The sequence below is a fragment of the Felis catus genome, chromosome B4, assembly GCF_018350175.1.
Source record: "Felis catus isolate Fca126 chromosome B4, F.catus_Fca126_mat1.0, whole genome shotgun sequence".
Taxonomy (NCBI): domain Eukaryota; kingdom Metazoa; phylum Chordata; class Mammalia; order Carnivora; family Felidae; genus Felis; species Felis catus.
Window position 1 is genome coordinate 44089292 of NC_058374.1, and position 24303 is coordinate 44113594.

General features: G+C 38.8%; 2 long non-coding RNA genes across 2 annotated transcripts; both read right to left on the minus strand.

Moving 5' to 3' along the window:
* Positions 1-5013: 5013 nt before the first annotated feature.
* On the minus strand, positions 5014-8010 carry LOC123386822. The gene is made up of 2 exons (XR_006601266.1): positions 7906-8010; positions 5014-7124 (listed from the first exon to the last, which is right to left on the minus strand). It is a non-coding gene; the product is annotated as an uncharacterized LOC123386822 (long non-coding RNA).
* An 8814-nt stretch (positions 8011-16824) lies between these two features.
* On the minus strand, positions 16825-19427 carry LOC109501447. The gene is made up of 3 exons (XR_002744108.2): positions 19091-19427; positions 17583-17733; positions 16825-16904 (listed from the first exon to the last, which is right to left on the minus strand). It is a non-coding gene; the product is annotated as an uncharacterized LOC109501447 (long non-coding RNA).
* Between the last annotated feature and the right edge of the window lie 4876 nt (positions 19428-24303).

Sequence of the window (24303 nt, forward strand, 5' to 3'; positions counted from 1 at the left end):
TGCCTTCTCCCGTGTTCATTTCTTTCCCATTGCCATGCTTATAATGATGCAAACACACTAAATTTTGTTCAGTTTCCCAAATGGGTCACGCTCTCTCTTGCCTCTCATCTACTCACGTCTGCCTCAGCTTAACATTCTTCCCTTTCGTACTCCCCTGTTGAACTCCTGCTTATTGTTCAGACGGCCAGTTAAACGCCATTTGGTGGAAAATATTTCCTTAACCATTCTCCGCTCCAGACTAAATTACATGCATTTGTGAATATGTTCATAGCTTCCTGTACTTATCTAATCCTAATATTTGATACTGGATTTTTGACCACTGTTTATTTATCTGTATTGTGAGCTCTGGGAGGACAATGATCCCCATTATTGTACGGGAGGGACAAGATGCCTACGGCGTGATGGATGAAGAGTAAGCTCTTGTTATGTTGTTGAGTATTCTTTGTAACATGTCTTAATGTCTCCCCAGAACAACTTTTCCTAGTTGTGGAGAGCTTCCCTTGGTCTACATAATCACAATCTGCATGGAGACAAATAAACCACTCTGTTTTATTTTGTTTTGTTTTTTTCAGGAAAGGTCAGTGTTAGGTTTACATGGGCTAATAGATGATATATTCCAGGTTTATTGTCTGTTTGTTTCTATTTCTAACCTAGAGCCTATATGGAGACTTGGAGCAGAGAGATTATTACATTAATGTTTGTTCATTAGATATAAATTCATCAGTGGGAAACCTGCTTTAAGGTCTTAGATCCACTAGGAGTAAAACTGAAAGGTCATACATGAATTTCTAAAAGAAAAATGATTCCAAATTGATATGTGTGAACAGAAGTAATTATAGTTTACAGGGAATGAAATATAAAAACTTCAGCTCATTTTAAAAATTAAACACAGAGAGCACAAATCCGTGTTTATTTAGTATAATGAATGCAAATATACATATGATTTTATTAATGTGAACATTTGAGAAATGTGGGAAAAAATGATAGGAGAGAAGTTACACTTAAGAGGAAGGGAGAGGGGCGCCTGGGTGGCGCAGTCGGTTAAGCGTCCGATTTCAGCCAGCTCATGATCTCGCGGTCCGTGAGTTCGAGCCCCGCGTCAGGCTCTGGGCTGATGGCTCGGAGCCTGGAGCCTGTTTCTGATTCTGTGTCTCCCTCTCTCTCTGCCCCTCCCCTGTTCATGCTCTGTCTCTCTCTGTCCCAAAAATAAATAAACATTGAAAAAAAAATTAAAAAAAATTAAAAAAAAGAGGAAGGGAGAAAAAAATGCTGAAAGATCAAGAGTCTGTAGATCTTTTTATTTTTTATTATTATTTTTTTTCTTATTAGGATTGTTTTATTTTTATTTTTATTTCAATATATGAAGTTTATTGTCAAATTGGTTTCCATACAACACCCAGTGCTCATCCCAAAAGGTGCCCTCTTCAATACCCATCACCCACCCTCCCCTCCCTCCCACCCCCCATCAACCCTCAGTTTGTTCTCAGTTTTTAAGAGTCTCTTATGCTTTGGCTCTCTCCCACTCTAACCTCTTTTTTTTTTTTTTCCTTCCCCTCCTCCATGGGTTTCTGTTAAGTTTCTCAGGATCCACATAAGAGTGAAACCATATGGTGTCTGTCTTTCTCTGTATGGCTTATTTCACTTAGCATCACACTCTCCAGTTCCATCCACATTGCTACAAAGGGCCATATTTCGTTCTTTCTCATTGCCACGTAGTACTCCATTGTGTATATAAACCACAATTTCTTTATCCATTCATCAGTTGATGGAGATTTAGGCTCTTTCTATAATTTGGCTATTGTTGAGAGTGCTGCTATAAACATTGGGGTACAAGTGCCCCTATGCATCAGTACTCCTGTATCCCTTGGGTAAATTCCTAGCAGTGTTATTGCTGGGTCATAGGGTAGGTCTATTTTTAATTTTTTGAGGAACCTCCACTCTGTGGATCTTTTTAAAATTCAAAGTCAAGGGGCGCCTGCGTGGCTGAGTCAGTTAAGCGTCTGGCTTCAGCTCAAGTCATGATCTCACAACTCGTGAGTTCGAGCCCCATGTTGGGCTCTGCACTGACAGCTCGGAGCCTGGAACCTGCTTCGGATTCTGTGTCTCCCCCTCTCTTTGTCCCTCCCCTGTTCGCATTCTGTCTTCCTCTCTCCCAAAAATAAATTAAAAATAAAAAATAAATAAAATGCAAAGCCAAGTTATCAATGCTCCTTGAAACTCAGATTTTGGTTTAAACATTCAAGCATTAAAATAATTAAGTATTAAAACATACAACAATTAGTCTACCTGGGTGTTTAAAAAATTCCTATCCAAGGGGTATTCTCAAAATAATATATCTGATTAAGTTGTAAAATGTGTGTTTGCACATAAGGAAATATTAAACTGGTGAAATTTTGATATGAGAATTCTAAAACTACTGTGAATTTAATTAGCCATGTCTAAAAATCCTAATAGAAAGCAAAGCTTGTCTTATTATTTCCATTATATGTCTACATATGTGTATATTTTAAGGGATTAGATCGCCTGAATCACAACTAAAGGTATTTTTAGATTACCCAGTTCTCCAATTTAATATTTTTAATTATATAGTGATTCTAATTGTTGGGAAGGGAGTATATTAAATAATGTAAATTAGAAGATTCTCAGTGAGGGGAGCCTGGGTGGCTCAGTCGGTTAAGTGTCTGACTTTGGCTCAGGTCATGATCTCATGGTCCAGGAGTTGGAGACCCACGTCAGGCTCTGTGCTGACAGCTCAGAGCCTGGAACCTACTTCAGATTCTGTGTCTTTCTCTCTCTCTGCCCCTCCCCTGCTCACACTCTGTTTTTCTCTCTCAAAAATAAATAAAAATTAAAACTTTTTTTTTTAAAGAAGATTCTGAGTGAAAAATCCTTTAGGAATAAATTCATAATTTATGACACCTTAAAAGTTTTGGGGCGCCTGGGTGGCGCAGTCGGTTAAGCGTCCGACTTCAGCCAGGTCACGATCTCGCGGTCCGGGAGTTCGAGCCCCGCGTCAGGCTCTGGGCTGACGGCTCAGAGCCTGGAGCCCGTTTCCGATTCTGTGTCTCCCTCTCTCTCTGCCCCTCCCCCGATCATGCTCTGTCTCTCTCCGTCCCAAAAATAAATAAACGTTGAAAAAAAAAATTAAAAAAAAAAAGTTTTTATCCTTAAGCTTCAGACTTCTTTTGGAATTCATGTATGTTTCTGTGTATGTATGCGGCTTGGAGAAAATTATTGCTTCAGTAGGTAAAGGCTTTGATGAGACCACCTTCAACTTCCCACTTATTTTCCTATTATAGTCGCGTGCGAAATCTGCCTCCCTTTCCCCAGAAAGGAAGAAGGGCTGGGATTCCTTTGCTCCTGAAATTTTACCCTGTCCTTTTCTGCTCCCGTTGTTCCCCGGCCCTTTCTTCCCTTCTTTGACAAACTTTATATGATATGACAATTTTTCAACTCATCTGGTATGTTACCTCTAATAACAGAAAGAGACCTAACATTAGGGTGGTTAGAAGTGTGAAAAAGAGAAAACCAGTTGTCCTGCACCCCGGCCCCTCTCAGCACGTTTCTCTCTAACACTGTGTTCACCCAGTAAGGTGCACCTCAGTGCCTGGCCCCCTTCGCGCTGATTTGCTGGGTAGCCAGGTCACCAAGGTGAACCTGTTGGAATAGCCTTGGCTAAGGAACTCTCCATACTACTTTTCTTCTTTACTCTTGAGGGTTCCCTTTCTGCCATTATTATTTTCCCACTGAACTTTTTTTAATTCCCAGAAACCAGTTTGATTATCCACCCCCCCCCCAAAAAAAAAGACCAAAAAATGGGATTATTTTAATAGTTAAAATGCACATTGGATGATATGGCAACTCCAAAGTGGTAGGTCTGAGATACATATCAGATATGGCGTTAGGTCAGATCCAACGCAGAACTCGCAAGAAGAAGAAGAGGATCTTTCAATAAACCCTCAACAGTAAGCTGTTCATGAGTATTAAATTACTCCTCTGGGAACATATCCCCGTAGATACTGTATAGCAACTGGATTAGTATTCCCATTTCCAAGTAAGCATTTTTCAAGTCAAATGAAGTAGCATATGTTCACTCTTACACAATGATAACATTGTATTCCTAAATATCTTTTTTCCTTCATTTATCCTCATTTGTCTTGAACACCCTGGCTTCTCCACTAATCACTGTATAAATTGCCATGTTACTTTCATACTTTTTAATACATGTGTGTGTATAAAAAATATATACGCTATTGATTATATATATACTATAAATATATACATACTAAAAATAAAAATATATACTTCGTGTGTGTGCATATATATAACATATACATATATACTCCTGCTTAAGTGCATATGGATAGTATACTTAAAAGTATAAAAAAAATTTTCATCAAGTATAAACATATTTTAACTTTTACAAGTTGTCTTTCTGATGAATATAAGGGAAGGGAAGCAAAAATCATATAAAAACAGGGAGGGGGACAAAACATAAGAGACTCTTAAATATGGAGAACAAACAGAGGGTTACTGGGGGGGGGGTGGGAGAGGGGGGGCTAAATGGCTAGGGGGCATTAAGAAATACACTCCTGAAATCATTGTTGTGCTATATGCTAACTTGGATGTAAATTTAAAAGATAAATTAAATAAGATGGTAAAAAGAAAAAAAAGAACTTGTCTTTCTAGAATCTCAGGGATATGCACTTCAAAGCATAATTATTCATTATTGTCTTGGAAGAAAGATGTACGAATATTTTTATTTTATTTACAAAACACCAAAACTTGAGGGGCCTGGGTGGCTCGTCGCTTAAGTCTCCGAGTCTTGATTTCGGCTCAGGTTGTGATCTCACGGTTTGTGAGTTCAAGCCCCATGCCAGGCTCCGTGCTGACAGTGCAGCACCTGCTTTGGATCCTCAGTCTCCCTCCCCCACCCTCACTTACCCCCATTTACTCTCTCTCCGAGTAAATAAATAAACAAACTTAAAAAAACAAAACCACCAAAACTCTCAATTTGTTTTCACAGGAACAGCTTTATTTCAGTATTAATTAGTAAACTTGAGGCAGACAACTTTAAAATCTGTATGCAATAGCATTGGGTCCCATAAAAGCCCTGAGTCATACAAAGGGATTCTTGACATTTTTGCTTTATTATATAGATGCAATGATCACCTCATTTTAAAAACTGTAACTTGAAAGGGCAAAGAAACATTTTACATTTTCCTATGTGATCTTGGACACTATCCAGTATTGGAAGTTTTGCAAGTCCAACCATCTCCAAATGTTTCCACATCTCATCTTCTGAAAACTGGGCACTTCTCTCATTTAATAGTTCTGTAAATACATATGAACTAATTTATTTGTCTGAAATTATACTATTGTTCTATTAGTGCTCATATGGGCACAGATTCAGCTTTGTGACTAAGACTAAGCAATCTAGCTTTACAGCCTACCTAAAAAATAAAACAAAAATCAGGTAACAAGCATTTGTAAAAGAAAATTATTTTCTCATTAGGCAAGCAATGACTCTTTGCTACCAAGGGCTTTTCTACTTTCGTCAGGTCAACATATTCCCTCGGACCTCTGGGGGCTCTACTCGTGTCCATGTCGTGTATCCAGCCCAGACTTGCTCATGAGTTCCAGAACTGTGCATTCAACGGCTTGCTCAGAGCCTGGAGCCTGCTTCAGATTCTGTGTCTCCTTCTCTCTCTGCCCCTCCCCCGCTCACGCTTTGTCTCACTCTGTTTCTCAAAAATAAACAAATATTAAAAAAAAATTAAAAAACAAACAATATTTCCCCCGTAATGATTTCACTGGGAGCCTCCTTCTCGGCTTTGGGCACGCACTTCCTTCCGTTGCCGCTGAACCTTTCCATACAAGACATACATTTGTTTGTGCACTTCTTCTACTGTTTGATAATTAAACGTGAAAGGTTCATCTGTCCCATCTCTGATTTTCTGAAGAAGAGGAGAGGGGGAAGTACAGGGAGGAAAAGGAAGTGAAAATGAGGGTGCGGAGAGGGGATGGAAACATGGAAACTTTGGCCTGGCTTGGAAAAGATACAAGAATGAGACCCCACTGCTCTTTTTCTGAGTTCTTACTTGTCCCGTTCTCCACTCTGTGTTCTATTACAACTGTTTTCACTTCTCGCAGTGAGCATACATTACGCACCCATAAGATGCAGGTCACGGATTTCACTTTAATGCAAGGATCATTTTTAACAAACAGATCTCGTTAACCTCGAGTAACTGGGAAGATCATATTCTCTGAAAAGTTACACATTCTGCCACAGAACCTGATTTGTCGTTTTCTCAACTAGAGGCTTGAGCAGCAGAGTTCAAATACCTCCTTCACCCATTTGTTCCCCAAATTTATACTATTGATATTGTCCATTGTACAATAGGTTCCTGGCATTCGCTACTAGACAGGTGCTAGTTCAGACTATTTACTCAAACTCCTGATGGTCTGAACATGATGGCCTGTGGGGTTGGCGCACGAAAGCGATTCGTTTAGCTAGTAACTCAACGCATTTCAACACGAGGCTCGTGTTTCCCTAACCCTACATTCACGAGTGACTCTCATACATATTGCAAAACCGAAAGAACATCAACAACTAGTATCGATAATAAAAGTAAGGAGGCAGGGTAAAAATACTGCAGTTCTTAGAAAAACAAGCCACTTTAAATGACATTACTCTGAATCCATAGGCGTAAATACCGTAAAATGTCATTTAAGTTTTTCATTCGTATTTAATGTATTACGTATCAGAAGTTTTATTCTGTGAGATTTGGGAACAGACGTTGGGGCATGTATTTCTTGAATCCTAAGACTCTAGAAGATTTATAAACATGGGTTTAGAGACGCGGAGTAAAACACCAATGGAAATTTCTAAACATGAATCTCACGTACTTTCATATTAATATAATATGTTTCCTTCAAGAGGAATAAAAATTATTCCTTTTACACTATTTTACATAAAATATCTTAGATCCATGATGTCTTAACTTCTGGGGATGCATAGGTCTGATTTGCTACAAATCCATTTTCTAACCAAGCGGGTACTGGAGCCTCTGATCCCCGTTTTGTGTAGATAGGCACATTCTCCAATTCCAATGATTTGAAACCTAAAACGAAACACAGAAGGGGGAAAAAAAACAAAGGCGACAGGATGAGTGAGTCCTGACTGGCGTGACTGCAGAAAAATCTTCCTCTGCTGGGAGCGTTTACTCTTACCCAACACGGTAGTGTTTGAATATAACGCAAAGTGAACTCATATGCGTTGGCCTTAAATGCGGCTTCAGAAACTCAAAAAAACCTGGAACCTATATGGTGAAGAAGTGCAGGATTTACTGCTAAGCACGTGTTAAACATGTGTTGTTAAATTCTAGAAGTAGTCACATCTCTGAACATTGATGTCTCGCCCCCGTAAAGTGGAGATAAATATGCCTATTTCCCACGGCTGTTGTGGAAGTCAAATGATATGAAACATTGTTTGGAATATTACAAGTATTAAATGCTTTGTACAATCGTTTTTTTAATGCTTATTTATTTTTGAGAGAGAGAGAGAGAGCACAAGCAGGGTAGGGGCAGAGAGAGAGAGGGAGACGGACTCTGAAGCAGGCTCCGCACTGCCAGCTCAAAGCCCGGTGTGGGTCTCGAACCCACAAACGGTCAGATCATGACCTGAGCCAAAGTCCGACGCTCAAGCAACTGAGCCACCCAGGCGCCCCTTTACTTTATACAATAGTTTACATTACCACTTTTTCTCTGGGCTCATTTTACTCTCCACCACAAAGGAAACTTCCAGGAGAATGATGTGTATGGATTTTAGCTCAGATCTCTCTGTGGTGGTAAAGGGCTTAGAGCCCCAGCTTTCGGTGGATAAATTACAGATCCAGGACTTACCAACCACTGTATATGGTTCCATCTATCCACTTCCAGCTCTGTCCTGCTTCTCGACTCAGTCCAATCCAATATTGAGAGTGGTCAGAATATCGCTTCAGGAAATCCTTTAAGAAAGTATATTAGGATGAATAGCAAATGCTTCTTTCGGTTGGATTTTCTTTTGTCTCGTTATACTTTTTGGAGAAATACAGACTTTCATATTTGGAAGGCGGCAGTGTCCTTATCTGGTTCACAGGTTAGTTCATGGGTTCAGTTACTTCTGTAACAACTACCCTCGTAAATTGCATTGGGTAGCTTTCTTCCTATTCTATTTTCTTTTTTAAAAAGTGTTTGCTGATTTTGAGAGAGAGAGAGAGAGAAAGAGAGCAGGGGAGGGGCAGAGAGAGAGGGAGATAGAGAATCCCAAGCAGGCTCCGCATTGCCATCACAGAGCCCGACGCAGGGCTCAAACTCATGAACCATGAGATCATGACCTGAGCCGAAATTAAGAGTAGGATGCTTAACCAACTGAGCCACCCAGGTGCCCCTCTTTTTCATTTCTAAAAGAATTGTTAGAAGACAGACATGATCTGTTCTGTGATGGCTTGGTCAAATTTGCCAATAAATCTTAGGTTTGGTGCCTTTTGGAATAGGACAATCTCAGCAGTAAAATATATTGAACAATTGGTTCATTCAGGTTTTATATATCTTCGTAATTCATTCTGATACATTATAGTTTCTGATATTATTACCAATAGCCTAGCTTTTACGTTTTGTTTGGATTTGGTTAGTAATTGCTTTGCATATATTTCCTTTCATTTTTCTGTCTAACTTTTATGTGTGTGTTCACACGTGGGTGTATGCGTATGTGCTTAAGTATGTCTCTGTAAGTAGCACGTTACCGGACTTTATTGCTTTTTTTTTAAACCATCTGATAATTTTTTTTTTCATTTAAGAAACTGAAAGCATTTAAAAATCATTTTATCACGATTGCTGTCGTATTTGGATTTGTCAGTGTTGTGTTTGTTGACTACTAGTTTTTTTCCCCTTATTTTAGCTTTTTGTGAATTCTGTTGGGTTGATACTTTCTCTATGTCTTTAATTTATTTGAATGCCTTAGTTTGTTTGAACACTTTTGACCCTTTGATGCTCACAATTCAATTTTTTAAAAATATGTCTGTCCAGGGGCACCTGGGTGGCGCAGTCGGTTAAGCGTCCGACTTCAGCCAGGTCACGATCTCACGGTCCGTGAGTTCGAGCCCCGCGTCGGGCTCTGGGCTGATGGCTCAGAGCCTGGAGCCTGTTTCCGATTCTGTGTCTCCCTCTCTCTCTGCCCCTCCCCCGTTCATGCTCTGTCTTTCTCTGTCCCAAAAATAAATAAATGTTGAAAAAAAAAATATGTCTGTCCATACATATCCAAATTTCGGTTGTCTACACAACTGTTTAATTATTTAGACAATTATCCATTTCTTCAAAGTTTTCAAATTCGTTGGCATAAAATTATTTGTAAGATTTTATGCTTTTAAATCTCTACTGTTTAGGGGCACCTGGGTGGTTCAGTCGGTTAAGTGTCCAACTTCAGCTCAGGTCATGATCTCGCGGTTCCTGAGTTCGAGCCCCGTGTCGGGCTCTGTGCTGACCGCTCAGAGCCTGGAGCCTGCTTCAGATTCTGTGTCTCCCTCTCTCTCTGACCCTCCCCCGTTCATGCTCTGTCTCTCTCTGTCTCAAAAATAAAAATTAACATTTAAAAATTTTTTTAAAAATCTCTACTGTTTATAATTTTTAAAATTAAAATTTTTAAAATTAAAAAGTTTAAAATTTTTAAAATTAAAAAAAAATCTCTACTGTTTATAATCTCTACTGTTTATAATCAGGTGCATATATCTGTTTTCTTTTTCTGTGATCAATCCTTTCTATGTACAGAGCCAGCATTGCTTTTGTATGTCCTCATTATTTTGTTGAACTCTTATTTGTTTATTCCAAAAATTATTTCAGTGACTGTGCTTTTCCGTCAAAGTATTTCCTTTGTTTTGTTTCCGTATTCATCTGATACTTCCCGTTTTTATCACTGCTCTAGTTTCTTGATTTATTATTCTATAGAATGGAATGTATGACTTCATTTCTACTTTTCAGCCATCTGAATGTACTTATCCAAAACTCCTTGTCAGAACGAGCTTCAAAATTAGTTCAAATTTAGGACAATCCCTCTTCTGTCTTTTCCTGGCAGAGTAAGGGTTCAATAAATGTTAAATACATCCCTGTGCTCCTTGAGGTCTTAACTGTTTTGTCTCTTGCCACCTCTATTGTTCTCTATCTCTATTATTTCTGGTCGGGGGAAGTTTGTACTGTGTGCTTTTAAGTTTTTCCATTAACCCTTTTCTATGCCTTGAACCTACCAGGCCTTCTTGGTTACGCTTGACTCCTTTATCAATCCTTGCCAGTATCTCTGACACCTGGTTTGCCATGAATTTCTGCTTATTATTATTTTTTGAATATAGTTCCACAAAAAGCAACTTTAATTTGGTGTAAAACAGGTAGGCAATAACAGTTCATTACTGAGGGCTTTATTACGGCTTCATGGGTCTGAGCTTCGTGGGAAGTGGTTTTGGACTTTCCCTGGATTTTGCTGCTGTATTTCACTCAAAAATATAGAGCTAGCTAATTATGCAGTTGCATTTTTTTGAAGAATAGTCGGATCTTTCTGGTGGGAGATATACCACTCTAACCCTGCTTTTAGAGTCGAGGCAAGAATATATAAGCTGCTCTATATTAGGCATAGGGAAAAATGCCTAGTATGTAACTTATTTCTAAATCCTTCTACTCCCAGTTGGAAAAGTCAGGTGGGGGAAGTCATGTCCTAAATGTTGTCTAATAATTTTTACTCTAAGGGTTGATCTGACCTGACCTGGGAGGTGAGTGTGGTCTGACGTGAGCTCTTTCTTTGATTAAGCTGATGTGGAAAAAAAAAAGGGGGGGGGTTCTTCTATGATGGATGAGAGGGTCTTTTTTGGACCATTTCTATTTCCAGTGTGCATCTTCCGTATCAGCTATAACCCCCAAGAACATAATCATAATTTAAAAGAGTTGCCTTACCAGTTCTTTTGTGGTGTTGAAGACAGCAAGAGTGGCTGCATGAGAGGCACAGAAGTTCTGGCTTGCTGTCCAGGTTCTTGTACTTTCGGAGAAATAGAAGCACTTTCCTAGGTAACCAATCCAGCCATCCAAGCATGACACGCGTTCAGCGGAAGATTTGTGTTTTTCAACTGAAAACAATTTCCTGATATATTAACTACCGAGGCAGTGGCATGCCCTGAATGTTCTGCTCTGAGACGCGTTAGAATTTGATGTAAAACGATTATCTTATCCCTAGATATGAAATTCACCAGATCAGCTTTTGGCCCCTCAGTCTGAAGTTTCGGGATTTCCTTAGTCATTCTTCGTTTTTCTCCAAATGAGGACAGATCGTAAATTCTCGTATTTATTTTCTTGCTAAGTTGAAAGAAATCCATGGCAGACGCCACTCGTGTAGATGCTGGCATTGCTCGGATTCAAGACTCCCTGCTCTCCTCCGGTGACACACTCCTCCTCGGTGAGCACACTCATTCTCATGACGCTGTCATGCTTATACTGATAATTATTGAATTGATGTGCCCAACCCAGGCCTCTCGTCAGAGATCTCCTATATACAATTGCCTAATGGACACTCATCCAGTCAATAAAAAAAATATATTTGTGGGGCGCCTGGGTGGCGCAGTCGGTTAAGCGTCCGACTTCAGCCAGGTCACGATCTCGCGGTCCGTGAGTTCGAGCCCCACATCAGGCTCTGGGCTGATGGCTCGGAGCCTGGAGCCTGTTTCCGATTCTGTGTCTCCCTCTCTCTCTGCCCCTCCCCCGTTCATGCTCTGTCTCTCTCTGTCCCAAAAATAAATAAAAACGTTGAAAAAAAATAAAAAATATATATATATTTGTGAGTGTACCCTGTGTTAAGCATCGTTGTGTGTATTTATTACAGACATGGTCCCTGCCATCATTGTGCTGAGAGCCTAGTGGGGCAGATAGAGAGTGAACACGTAATTAACAAATTTCAAGGAGTGATACAAAAGGGATAGCCACGGGTACTAAGAGAACAAGAGTTGAGGGGAGTTGGTCCCGCTCAGGGGTGGGGGTTGGAGTCGACATTTCAGGTGACACTTCAAGGATGCAGAAAGCTAGCTCACTAGACGAAGGATGAGGAGAGCACGTCCTCAGCAAAGAGGAAGTGAGCGTGTAAAGGTCCTGGAGGGTAAAGGTCCTTTTCACTTGAGAAAGGAAAATCAGCATGAGTGGACCATAACCGAGGCCAGAAAATCGAACAGGAGCTAGGTGTTGCTTATACACGTGGTTAAGGTTTTACACCTTACACTAAACGGATTGTCTCAAAATTAGAGATAGGTGATGATGTATGGACTGGATTGATGGCCTGTTGATTCATTAAAATTCTTGCTAGAAGAAAAATAGATTTGGGGAAAAGACAAGTGTTCAAGAGACTTAAATACAGAGAACAAACTGAGGGCTGATGGGGGGGGAGGTGCGGGGGAGAGGGGCAAATGGGTGATGGGCATTGAGGAGGGTACTTATGGGGATGAGCACTGGGTGTTGTATGTAAGCAATGAATCATGGGAATCTACTCCCAAAGTCAAGAGCACACTGTATACACCGTATGTTAGCTAACTTGACAATAAATTATATATTAAAAAATAATAAAAAAATAAAGTGCACAAAATAACTAAGTGGGAGATACTTGTTCCGGTTCTGCATATGCTTCTATGATGCTTAAGTTATGTTTAAAGTCTAACTTTTTCTTTGAACTTTAATGAAAAGTGCATCAGAATTTGATTTCTGTTTACATCTGCAGCTTTATTTCATCTGATTTTTCTGTAGGCCCTTTGTTTCTGTCTCCATTTTCTTGTTTACCAAACTTCTCCTAGTCCCTTATACATGTCATGTTACTTTAGGTAATATCTGGGCCTTTGCTCACGTTGCTCTGTGTTCCTCAATGCCATACCCCCACCTTAACTTGCAATAAAACAATTTCATCCTGTCCAACTGGCAAGTATCTCCTTGTATTTAAATGATCTATTATGTTACAGCACAATTTCCTCTGTGAATTTCCTCCACTCCATCCCATTGGAATTGATCATACTCTACTTTCCATGCTCTTGGCTTCTAATAGACTATCAGATTTAATACATTATAGCTATGACATTATATATATAGCTATAGCTATATACATATATACATTATATATATACATTATATATACCTATATATTTATACATATATATACATTATATAGCTATATATATATAGCTATATAATGTATATATATGTATAAATATATATTTATGTATATATAATGTATATATATGTATAAATATAAATATATATAAAATATATAAATATATATTTATATATAAAATATATAAATATATATAAATATATAAAATATATATATAAATATATATAAATATATACATAAAAATATATATAATGTAATAAAAATATATTATATATATAAATATATATAAAATATATAATATATAAAATATATATATAAATATATAAATATAAATATATATATAAACATATATAAATATAATGTATATATATGTATAAATATATAGGTATATATAATGTATATATATAATGTATATATGTATATAGCTATAGCTATATAGCTATATATATAATGTATATATATATATATATATATATAATTTTTGCCTCTTCTGTATCTCATCTATCTATCTCTATCTCTCTATTCCTCTCTATAGGTAAATTGCTATACCTGGCGATTATGTCATGTCTGATTGCTGCATAAATCAACAAAATATGTGGCAGTCATACCCATCCAAGAAAAATCTATATAACTGTTCTCAAGTATACCTAAGTGAAGGAACAATTTTTATTCTAGACCTGATTAGACCTTTGCCTATTTTAACCTAAGTATTCATGTCTATTAAGTAAGAAAAGGTCGTTTTTACATCATCGCACAAACTGCATCATCTGATCTGGGTCACAGGAATTTAGCATCCTAGGTTGTGTTAAATAACCCTTACTTTTGCTTGATAACTTTAGGAAATGAGTGAGTTTTAGCATCACAAGCAGCGCTAAAAACTATTGAATCCAGTCCTCTGCTGTATAAATAGAGAAACTGAGATGCTAGACCCTGGATGACTCATAACCAAAGATAAAACTGGGAGATGGAATTCTGGTCCCATAGTTCAATATCACTACAAGATAAAGCATATTAACCTTTATCAACTGTCTGTAGTGTTGTGTGACCCAGTTTATAAAATATTCTCTTCAACATGGCTTGAATCAGAGAACACAAATGAGGATCCGTAGGAAGTCCACTGAATAAATTCCACTGAGAGAAAACTAGGAGCATCTGTGAGCATGGCCTGTACTGACTGCAGTAGGTGGCCTGGAAGAAACCCTACGTTTCTAAGAACAGGTTGCACATATTTCAGCTCCTTTAACAAATAAGTGGGTATTTTTTTTATATAAACCATAGGAAATAAGCTCACTTAGAAAGAGACAACATTGGGGGCGCCTGGGTGGCTCAGGCAGTTAAGCGTCTGACTTCGGCTCAGGTCATGATCTCACGGTCCACGAGTTCGAGCCCCGCGTCGGGCTCTGTGCTGACAGCTCAGAGCCTGGAGCCTGTTTCGGATTCTGTGTCTCCCTCTCTCTCTCTGCCCCCTCCCCTGCTCGCCCTCTGTGTCTCTCTCCCTCTCAAAAGTAAAAATAAAGATTAAAAAAAATTTAATGAAAAAGAGAGACAGCATTGTAGATACTGTAAGAATGATGAATAAAATGCAGAGGACTTGGATTCAGGTTGTAACTTGGGTCTACTCAACGGTCTTTAGACAGCTGCTATCTCTGACGTTCAAAGTCCTTGTGTATAGCAAAAGGAAATAAGAACACTAATACTTTACTACTGCTCTGGGTCACTAGAAAATGCAAATAAAATGTTGTGTATTAAAATATTTTATAAAGCATAAAATGCTTTACAAATGTATATTTTGTTTTATCACAAATCTTTCTCCTTCTCCTCCTCTCCTTCCAACTTCTCTCCTCCTCCTCCTCCTTCCTCTTATTTTTATTATTTTGTCCAGAGAAGTTATATGACTGTAATTACAGTGTAATTTAAGCTGAGCAAAAATATCAATAATGTTTATTTCCTTAACTTGACCAATAGATATCATTTATGCTTTTATTTGGGCAACAGTCTCCTTAGTTTGTAGTTAGGTATAAATTATAACTTTAGACCATGCTTCAAAGAGGAGTAGTTTGGTGCTAAAATTTTTACTGTAAATATTTAAGCCCATTCCCCTAATATGATGTCATAGTCTTTTTGGCAAAGCTGTTTACTCACCTGGACTTCATTACCTATGTCCTCCTCATGGAACTCATCATTCTTATTATTTGACTCATGACTTTGCTTTGTTGAGTAAGTTCCATGAGGGCAGGAATCGTATCTGTCTTGTTTGTTGTCAACACACAGCCTAATGCTGAGTTTATATAATGATTTCTTTCTCCATCTCCTTATCTAATTATCTATTTATATACATACAGGGTATTCACATGTGTATATATTTCTATACATGTCTAGAAATATATACACGTATATATGTACATATATACATGTATAATACATATATTCATGTGTAAATCATATACATGTGTATATGTGTATATACATATACATATACATGTGTATAGAAATATAAACACATATATATGTACATATATACATGTATAATACATATATTCATGTGTAAATCATATACATGTGTATATGTGTATATACATATACATATACATGTTATAGAAATATAAACACATATATGTACATATATACATGTATAATACATATATTCATGTGTAAATCATATACATGTGTATATGTGTATATACATATACATATACATGTGTATAGAAATATAAACATGTATATATGTACATATATACATGTATAATACATATATTCATGTGTAAATCATATACACATGAATATATGCCCACCAAATGCATATATACTTATGCATATATTTTGAAACATCTCATTAAAATTGTTTCAAGTTATTTTCAGAAAATATGTACATAGTTTGCTATCATGAGAGGGCGGATATACCATTCTAAACTTCCTTTTAGAATCTAAGAGTAATTGATATTTTGTGTACAAAATATGGTCATTAGGATAGTAACAATTTCTTCTTGTCCAATTCTCTGTAGACCATATGTATAGTTGTGAATTATAATTGGAGCTTGGTAATCTGACCCCGTCATTGGAAGCCGCACAACCAGACACAGATCGAATGTTTTGCACCTTAAACTCAATTTCCACTCTTATCAACATAGTCATTGACTAGAAGCAGTTTAGAAAAAAAATACTAATATATATGTAAAAGTATATGGTTTAGGGCAAGGTAGTCCCCAACTAGATAATATTCCATAAATTGCTACCAGTCCACAGGGAGATAAGGACCTGGTGATTCATTGTTAACTATGCTACAAATATACTGTGCAGTTCTTTTTATATTTCTTCATAATGAGACTTTTTTGATGAAGGATGCAGTATGGAGATGTACTATTTTACCACGAGCCCCTTACCTTGTAAGGACTATAAGTCACACTGGTTTAGAAGAAAGTTGCATATGCGTTACTGTTATCCTCACAATATGAAATACAGCTATTATCCTCATTTTATAGAAGAAACATATGTCCATTCCATGCAAAAAGATGTTCAAGAATTACCCTTAAAGCACACATACAGTGAAATATCTTATAGTAGAGTTAACATGAGCGTATTTGGGAAGTGGGCAACTCACCTGCTAAAATTGTGGCCAGGGTAGTTATCAAAATCATCAGAAAGAACATGACAATGGTGACAACTTTACAGATACAAAGTCTCTCTTTATTCCTTTTTGAGGGTCCTTGTGGTTTGTTGGTAAGGTTGAAAGTGATAATGTCTCCTATTAAAAAAAATCAATCAGTTTTTCATTACTAACTCGAGTTTGGAATGGTAGAAGAACAAGGTCCGTATATGCAAAGCGATCATATTTATCTGCTCTCAGTGATCAATGGAAAATTAAAATATACCATTTACAGTACTGCATAAAATATTGAATACTTATGGATAAATCTGACAAGAGACATGCAAAACGTACACTGAAGACGACAAAACATTGCTGAAATAAATTACAGACATGAATAAATGGAGAAAGATGCTGTTTTCGTGAGTCAGAGGACTTCACTTTGTGAAGTTGTCAGTTTCACTCAAATGAATGTATAGCTTCATCACAATCCCAAACAAAATTCTCAGCCGGCATTTTTTTTTTTTTTTTTTTTTGGAGGGGGGTGGAAATTGGCGAGCTGTTTCTAAGCATTTCAATGTATGTCAATTTTATCTAATGATGCTGTTAAAAATAGTACAGAAATTCGTTATCTTTTATCCACACAGTGTGGATCTGGTTATAAGATACTTTGGATCGATAGCTGAAAATAATATGCCACGGCTGGAAGAAATGAGCCTGGAGATACCAACTCTCTGAGGAGAGTTAGGACTCAGAATCGATAGCAGGTGCCCACCAAATGTAAATTTGTTTACTGCACACATAGCGCCTAGAGCCTGTCACGCATGCGTTTCTTACCCTTAGACTGGAAATCTGAATTCCCCAGCGATAGTCCATCGTCCATGTCTCTTTTTCAGCAAAGCAACGATACAGATTGGTCGTAGGGAATGCACAGGATTCCAGATCTCCGCCCGCCGGTTGGATTTAGTGTCAGCAATACGAAGACAAGCTAAAATGAGAACGTGAAGTTAAGGCAAGCTAAAATGAGAATTCCACATCGATATCAAAATGATGACAAACCGCCTCGGAAGTCTGAGCAATCATGCGACTCCCTCCTTTTGCTACATTGCCATTCCACTTCCCTGTGGTTTGAGGAGCCACTGGAGGCGGTGGGGGCCTCCGAAATGATTCTTGTGACTGTGGGGTTCAGCGGAAAGGAAGCCAGGTCCAGTAGTTTATGAGGCCGACAGATAGAGTTTTCACACCGTCCCCTTGACCTACCGAAATTTTTAGTTAATTCTGACCATGATGGATCCAAGCCACAGAGCAATCCTAAAGAAGCCCAGCGTGAAATACCAATTTACACTGCAGTGAAAAGAACATCGCATCACTTTAATAATAATAATAGAAACAATCATACCTCAGGTGTACGGTGTGTGCACTCTATGGTAGCCCTGGTTCTGAGCTTTTCCGTTTTAGGACTTAATTTATACTCACAATGAAATGAAACGGGAGCTTATTATTATCATTACTTAACAGAGGAAGTAACCTCCTGAAACTAACAGAGAGGTAAAAAGGGTTCTTAAAGTCATATAGCCAGTATGTGGCCAAACTTATATATTCGTTGGCTCTGATCACTGAACGACTCTGCTCTACTGTACTGCTTCTGTTTGTTCTGGTCCTTTCTGTGAGCGTTCTCATAAGCTGAACTTCTATTTCCAGATGTAGAAAGCAGACCTCCCGTAGAGCAGCAGCACTTCATTTTTTTTTTTTTTAAGTTTATTTATTTTTGAGAGAGACAGAGACAGAATGCGAGTGGGTTAGGGGCAGAGAGAGAGGGAGACCCAGAATCCGAAGCAGGCTCCAGGCTCCGAGCGGTCAGCACAGAGCCCGACGCGGGGGCTCGAACTCACAGACCGTGAGATCATGACCTGAGCCGAAGTCGGACGCTCAACCGACTGAGCCACCCAGGCGCCCCAACAACAGCATTTCGAAGTCCCCTCCTTGGGAGACAAACGGAAAGTAATGGGTTGACAGTTTTTAAAGCTGGATTATAAGCTATAGAGTTCTCTCTAATTTTGCATATTGATGTTTTTAATATATGATTATTAATTCATATCCCCAAATAAAACGTTTATTTCAGGAGCCATGGCTATGTGTTAGAAAGAGAGAGAGACACAGAGAGAGAGAGTGAGGGAATAGGGAAATCTATGGCTAGGTTATTTTTTCAAGCCTTTATCCGAAGCAAAGATTATCCCAATACTCTACGTGCTACTTAAAAAGCATACATTTTCCCTGCATACCGGTTAGCTATTGCCGTATTCAGGCTATTTTACAACGCACGCCTCAAACCCTGGCTCACTCACTAGTCTGAGCTGCGTTGGCCGAGTTGTCTGGGTTGTCCGGTCAAGGCTGATTGCGGCTGTGACCCTGCCTCAAGCCGTGAGTCTGGTGTGCTGGTCTCTTGGCTACCCCGGGGTCCAGGTGGAAAAGTCAGCCGCTACTCAGAAGCCCTTCGCACAGAGATGTCAGAGGTACAAGAAGGTAAGTTCATCAATTCCGCGTATTTCAAGTCACTATTAACATCTCATTGGCTGAAGGTTATCTCCTGGTTGACCTCAAAGGCAAGGAATGGGGAAGTGCACTTCACTACCCTTAAGAGGAATTGCAAAGCTGTATGGGTACAAGGAGTGAACTAGGGCCACAACCTAACTTGCTAGAGCACTTCTGGAACCCTCCTGGTCACATTTTGCCATTGATTTTTTTTTTTTTTTTTTTTTTTTTTTTTGAATCAGTCTCTTAGGTCTTTTTTGTTTTGTTTTTAATGTTTGGTTTTGTTTTTTTTTTTTTTTTTGTTTTTTTTTTTTTGGGACAGAAAGAGACAGAGCATGAACGGGGGAGGGGCAGAGAGAGAGGGAGACACAGAATCGGAAACAGGCTCCAGGCTCCGAGCCATCAGCCCAGAGCCCGACGCGGGGCTCGAACTCACGGACCGCGAGATCGTGACCTGGCTGAAGTCGGGCGCTTAACTGACTGCGCCACCCAGGCGCCCCAATGTTTGGTTATTTTTGAGGGAGAAAGAGAGAGACAGAGCCCGAGTTGGGGAGGGGCAGAGAGAGCGAGGGAGACACAGAATCCGAAGCAGGCTCCAGGCTCCGAGCTGTCAGACGCTGATGCTTAACTGACGGAGCCATCCAGGTGCCCTGATTTTGTTTTGGTTTTCAGTGAAGAACTTTACCTATGAGTGCTGCTTTCTGCCTCTGATTTTCCCTTATGGGAGATAGCATCTTTATACTAAGTAGTAAGATTAACCTTTTTTTTCAAAATTAGTTCCATGTAAACTTTTCATATTTTTTCTGTTTATTATCACGTTCCTTTTTCCTTCACTCCTCTATATGTCCATTTCCTGCTGGCTCTGTTATGTTTTCAAAAATAAATGTTGCAGATCCAGTAATCTAACTCTGCAAGGACAAAGTTGTATAGCAATGCAAAATTAATCCATATAAGTAGAGTCATGATTTTAGAGACAAAAGACCCTATTTCAACCACTGAATTTTATAGATAAGGGAAATGAATCCAGGCATAAATGCATAAATTATTCAAGGTACTCAGCTGGTTGGTAAAGGCTTCTGACTCTCTGTTTGCCAATTCATTTTCTCTCCAGCCTCTATGTCCAACTTTGTAGATAAATTTGCTTGGGATTTGAAAGCCTGTTCTCAACTCTCATGTGACGTTCAAACCAGAGACTGAGGACTAATATTCAACTTAAATATTCTCCCACAAATAAGATTGGTCACAATTATGCATAGATATCTCTCTAATGTGTATATTTCTTTCCCACTCCAATTCTACTAAATATTTTAGCGTTTTACCGTCTCTCAACCACACATCTATGACAGCCTCTAACTAGTTACTTTGCCTCCAGCCCAATCTTTTCCTTCTCTTTCAGTCCAACTTTCACATTACTCTCATTTTTTCTCCTACATCATAAATCTCTTCAGAAGTCTCGTTGCTTAATTGTTTTCAATTCTTCTCTGTCATCTCCAGAATAAAAAGTAGGCTCCTTGGAATGACTCCAAGCAATTCAAATGTGAAATTACATCATCCAGGTCATTTCTTTTCCTTCTTTTCCATAGTGGACTTTGCATCATTTTCCAAACATGCACATTTTTTTCTTCCAATGTTTTATTTATTTATTTTGAGAGAAAGAGAGAGAGAGAGAGAGTGTGTGTGAGCAGGAGAGGGGCAGAGAGAGAGGGAGAGAGAGAATCCCAAGCAGGCTCCACACCCGGCACGGAGCCTGATCCGGTGCTCGATCCCATGAACCGCAAGACCATGACCTGAGCAGAAATCAAAGGTCAGATGCTCAAGACTGAGCCACCGTGGTGCCCCTAATCTGCCTTCAAAATAGTTGTACCCTCTCATAGTGTCGATAGAACTTATTTGGAACTCTTCATAGATACATGTATTAGTAATGATATTTTTATATGAGTGACCTCCCTTCTTTTACTATATAAATATTGTTTGAGAGAACCAGTGTGTAAAGTCTTTGAGGATAGAGAATTTTAGTACATGTCCAAGGGAAGAAAAGACCAGGGTTTCTCAAGTTCTTGTTCATTGCCCTCTTCCTCTTACAGCTAACCATAAATGCTGTTGCATTTATGCATAAAACGCATAACATGCACAAAAGCTGTTGAAGATGAGAAGTCTATTATAAAATATTAGAGCAGGTGATTTTTCCACCTCCATCACGTCACTTTTCATATTTTCAGGAAAAAAAAAACATGCTTTTGCTCACTGTGCCCAAGCAATCACTACTATTTGAGATTTCTTTTTGTTTGGGGAAAAAAATGCCATTGATTTTAATCTTTCTAATCTATGAGTTTAACTTCTGAATTCTACATGGGAATTCAATTCATTAATACTGAATCTAGAAACTCTAGTCAAGACCAGACATTTTTTGAGGCCATGCAGCTTAAACTGTGCTGCGTACTGTCATTTTAAAAAGATTTTTCTTATAACTTTTAAGAATGCTTATTCATTTTTATTTTGAGAAAGAGAGAGACAAAGAGAGTGTAAGCGGGGGAAGGGCAGAGAGAGAGGGAGAGAGAGAGAAGCCCAAGCAAGCTCTGTGCTGTTTAAAATAGAAAAAAAAAATTTTTTTTTAAGTGTACTTATGTATTTTGAGAAAGAGACGGGGGGAAAAGAGAGAATCCCAAGCAGGCTGGGCACTGACAGCACAGAGCCTGACACGGGGCTTCATGCCATGAACCGTGAGGTCATGACCTGATCTGAAATCAAGAGTTGGTCACCCAACCAACAGAGCCACCGAGGTGCCCCTGTCCTTTTTTTTTTTTTTTTAAAGGGCCAAAGGAAGTATAGTTAAATATACATTATAAAATAAGGTCTTGACTTTCAAGAAATATATGAACAATTACAGACATCTGGAAGTGTGAGTGTGTTTAAGTGTCTGTTTTTACACGTTTCTGTGCCATTTCTTTCACCAGGCCCCTAGAGACCTTCCTGTAAGAGATCTTTGTCGGTTGTTGGTAGCCTTAAGACACAGACTTATCGTGTCACGTATCCCTGTATTTTAAAATGTATTTACTTAGTATGCCTTTATTTTAAAATTTGTCTTTCTGGGGCGCCTGGGTGGCTTGGTCGGTTAAGGACTTCGGCTCAGGTCATGATCTCGCGGTCCGTGAGTTCGTGCCCCGCATCGGGCTCTGTGCTGACAGCTCAGAGCCTGGAGCCTGTTTCAGATTCTGTGTCTTCCTCTGTCTCTGACCCTCCCCTGTTCATTCTCTGTCTCTCTGTCTCAAAAATAAATAAACGTTAAAAAAAATTAAAAATAAATAAATAAAATTTGTCTTTCTGTCGACCCTCTTTAATGTCATACTAAGGCCCTCTGCTCCACTTTTCTTTGTCTCCATCAAGATCCATGCCATCGAGGGGCACCCAGGTGGCCCAGCCAGTTGAGTCTCTCACTCTTGATCTTGGCTCAGGCCATGATCTCACAATTCGTGAGAGCGAGCCCCGTGTCAGGCTCCGTGCTGACAGCGTGCAGCCTGCTGGGGGATTTTCTCTTTTTCTCCCTCTCTTTCTCAAAATAAATAAATAAACTTAAAAAAGTTTAACAAAAAAAGATACATCCCATCAAATATTTATGCACAGAGACAGATAGTTGTAGGATAACTTGCAGGCATTTGATTTGGATGACTGGGAAGAATATGGTGTAGTGGATATTTATTTGTCATCATTTCAGATGTGCAGCAACTGAGTCACTCTCCTTTGCTGAGGCAGTCTTTGCCACATGAACCCAGATGGTAGGCAAGCCCTTCCCCACCATAGAAGCTAAAAAAGCTGTTCACTTTCCCAACCTCCCCTGGAACTTAGGATGCTGAGGGGCATATGGGCTATGTCCACTTAGATGTGCCCTAGTCAAACCTTGAGTAGGGAGCTATTTATGCACAGAAGCACTGGAAGTGGGGAAGTCAGTCTCGGGTAGGAGTGGCATAATAACATGAGCAATATTTAAATTGCAGTGTGTTCATGGGGCCCAAAACGTTTTCCATTGGTGCTAGCGGATTTTGTTTGCTAGAGCTATGATCAGAAACACAGGCACGCCTGGGTGGCTCAGTGGGTTAAGCGGTTGACTTGGCTCAGGTCATGACCTCGCGGTTTGCGAGTTCGGGCCCCGCGTCGGGCTCTGGGCTGACAGCTCAGAGCCTGGAGCCTGCTTCAGGTTCTGTGTCTCCTTCTCTCTCTGCTCCTCCCCCTCTCATAAATAAATAATCTTTCAAATATAAATAAACACCTCAAAATAAATGTGAAAAAAATTAAAAAAAAGAAAAAGAAAGAAGGAAATACAGAACAAAAGGGGCACCTGGGTGTGTCAGTCAGTTAAGCCTTCGATTTCAGCTCAGCCCACATTGGCCTCTGTGCTCACAGTGAGGAGCCTGCTTGGGATTCTGTCTCCCTCTCTCTCTCTCAAAAAAAAGAAAAGAAAAAAGAAAAGAAAAGAAGAGAAAAGAAGAGAAAAGAAAAGAAAAGAAAAGAAAAGAAAAGAAAAGAAAAGAAAAGAAAAGAAGGGGAGGGGAGGGAAGGGAAGGGAAAGGAAGAGAAGAGAAGAGAATGGAAAAGAAATACAGAACAAACATAGTTAGTGATAAATAGTTCATGTGGGGGCACAACGATATTAAAGTTCCTCTGAACATCTAAGTAAAGTTGTCTAGTAGGCATTGGTATACAAGATTCCAGATTTTAGGGAAGAGATATAATTAAAGCTAAAGGCTTAAAATTGTCCATATGTAGGAGTCGGCAGAAGCTTTGGGTATGGAAAAAAGCCTAGTTGACTTCTGAACAACGCATGTTGCAACTGCGTGGGTATGCTTATATGCAGAATTTTTTTTGATAAATGTAGTACAGTCATGATCTTTCATGATCTTTCTAAGAATTCTTTTGATAAATGTAGTACAGTCATGATCTTTCATGATCTTTCATGATCTTCTAAATAACATTTTCTTTTCTCTAGCTTCCTTAACTTTGAGAATAAAGTATATAGTACATATATAAAATG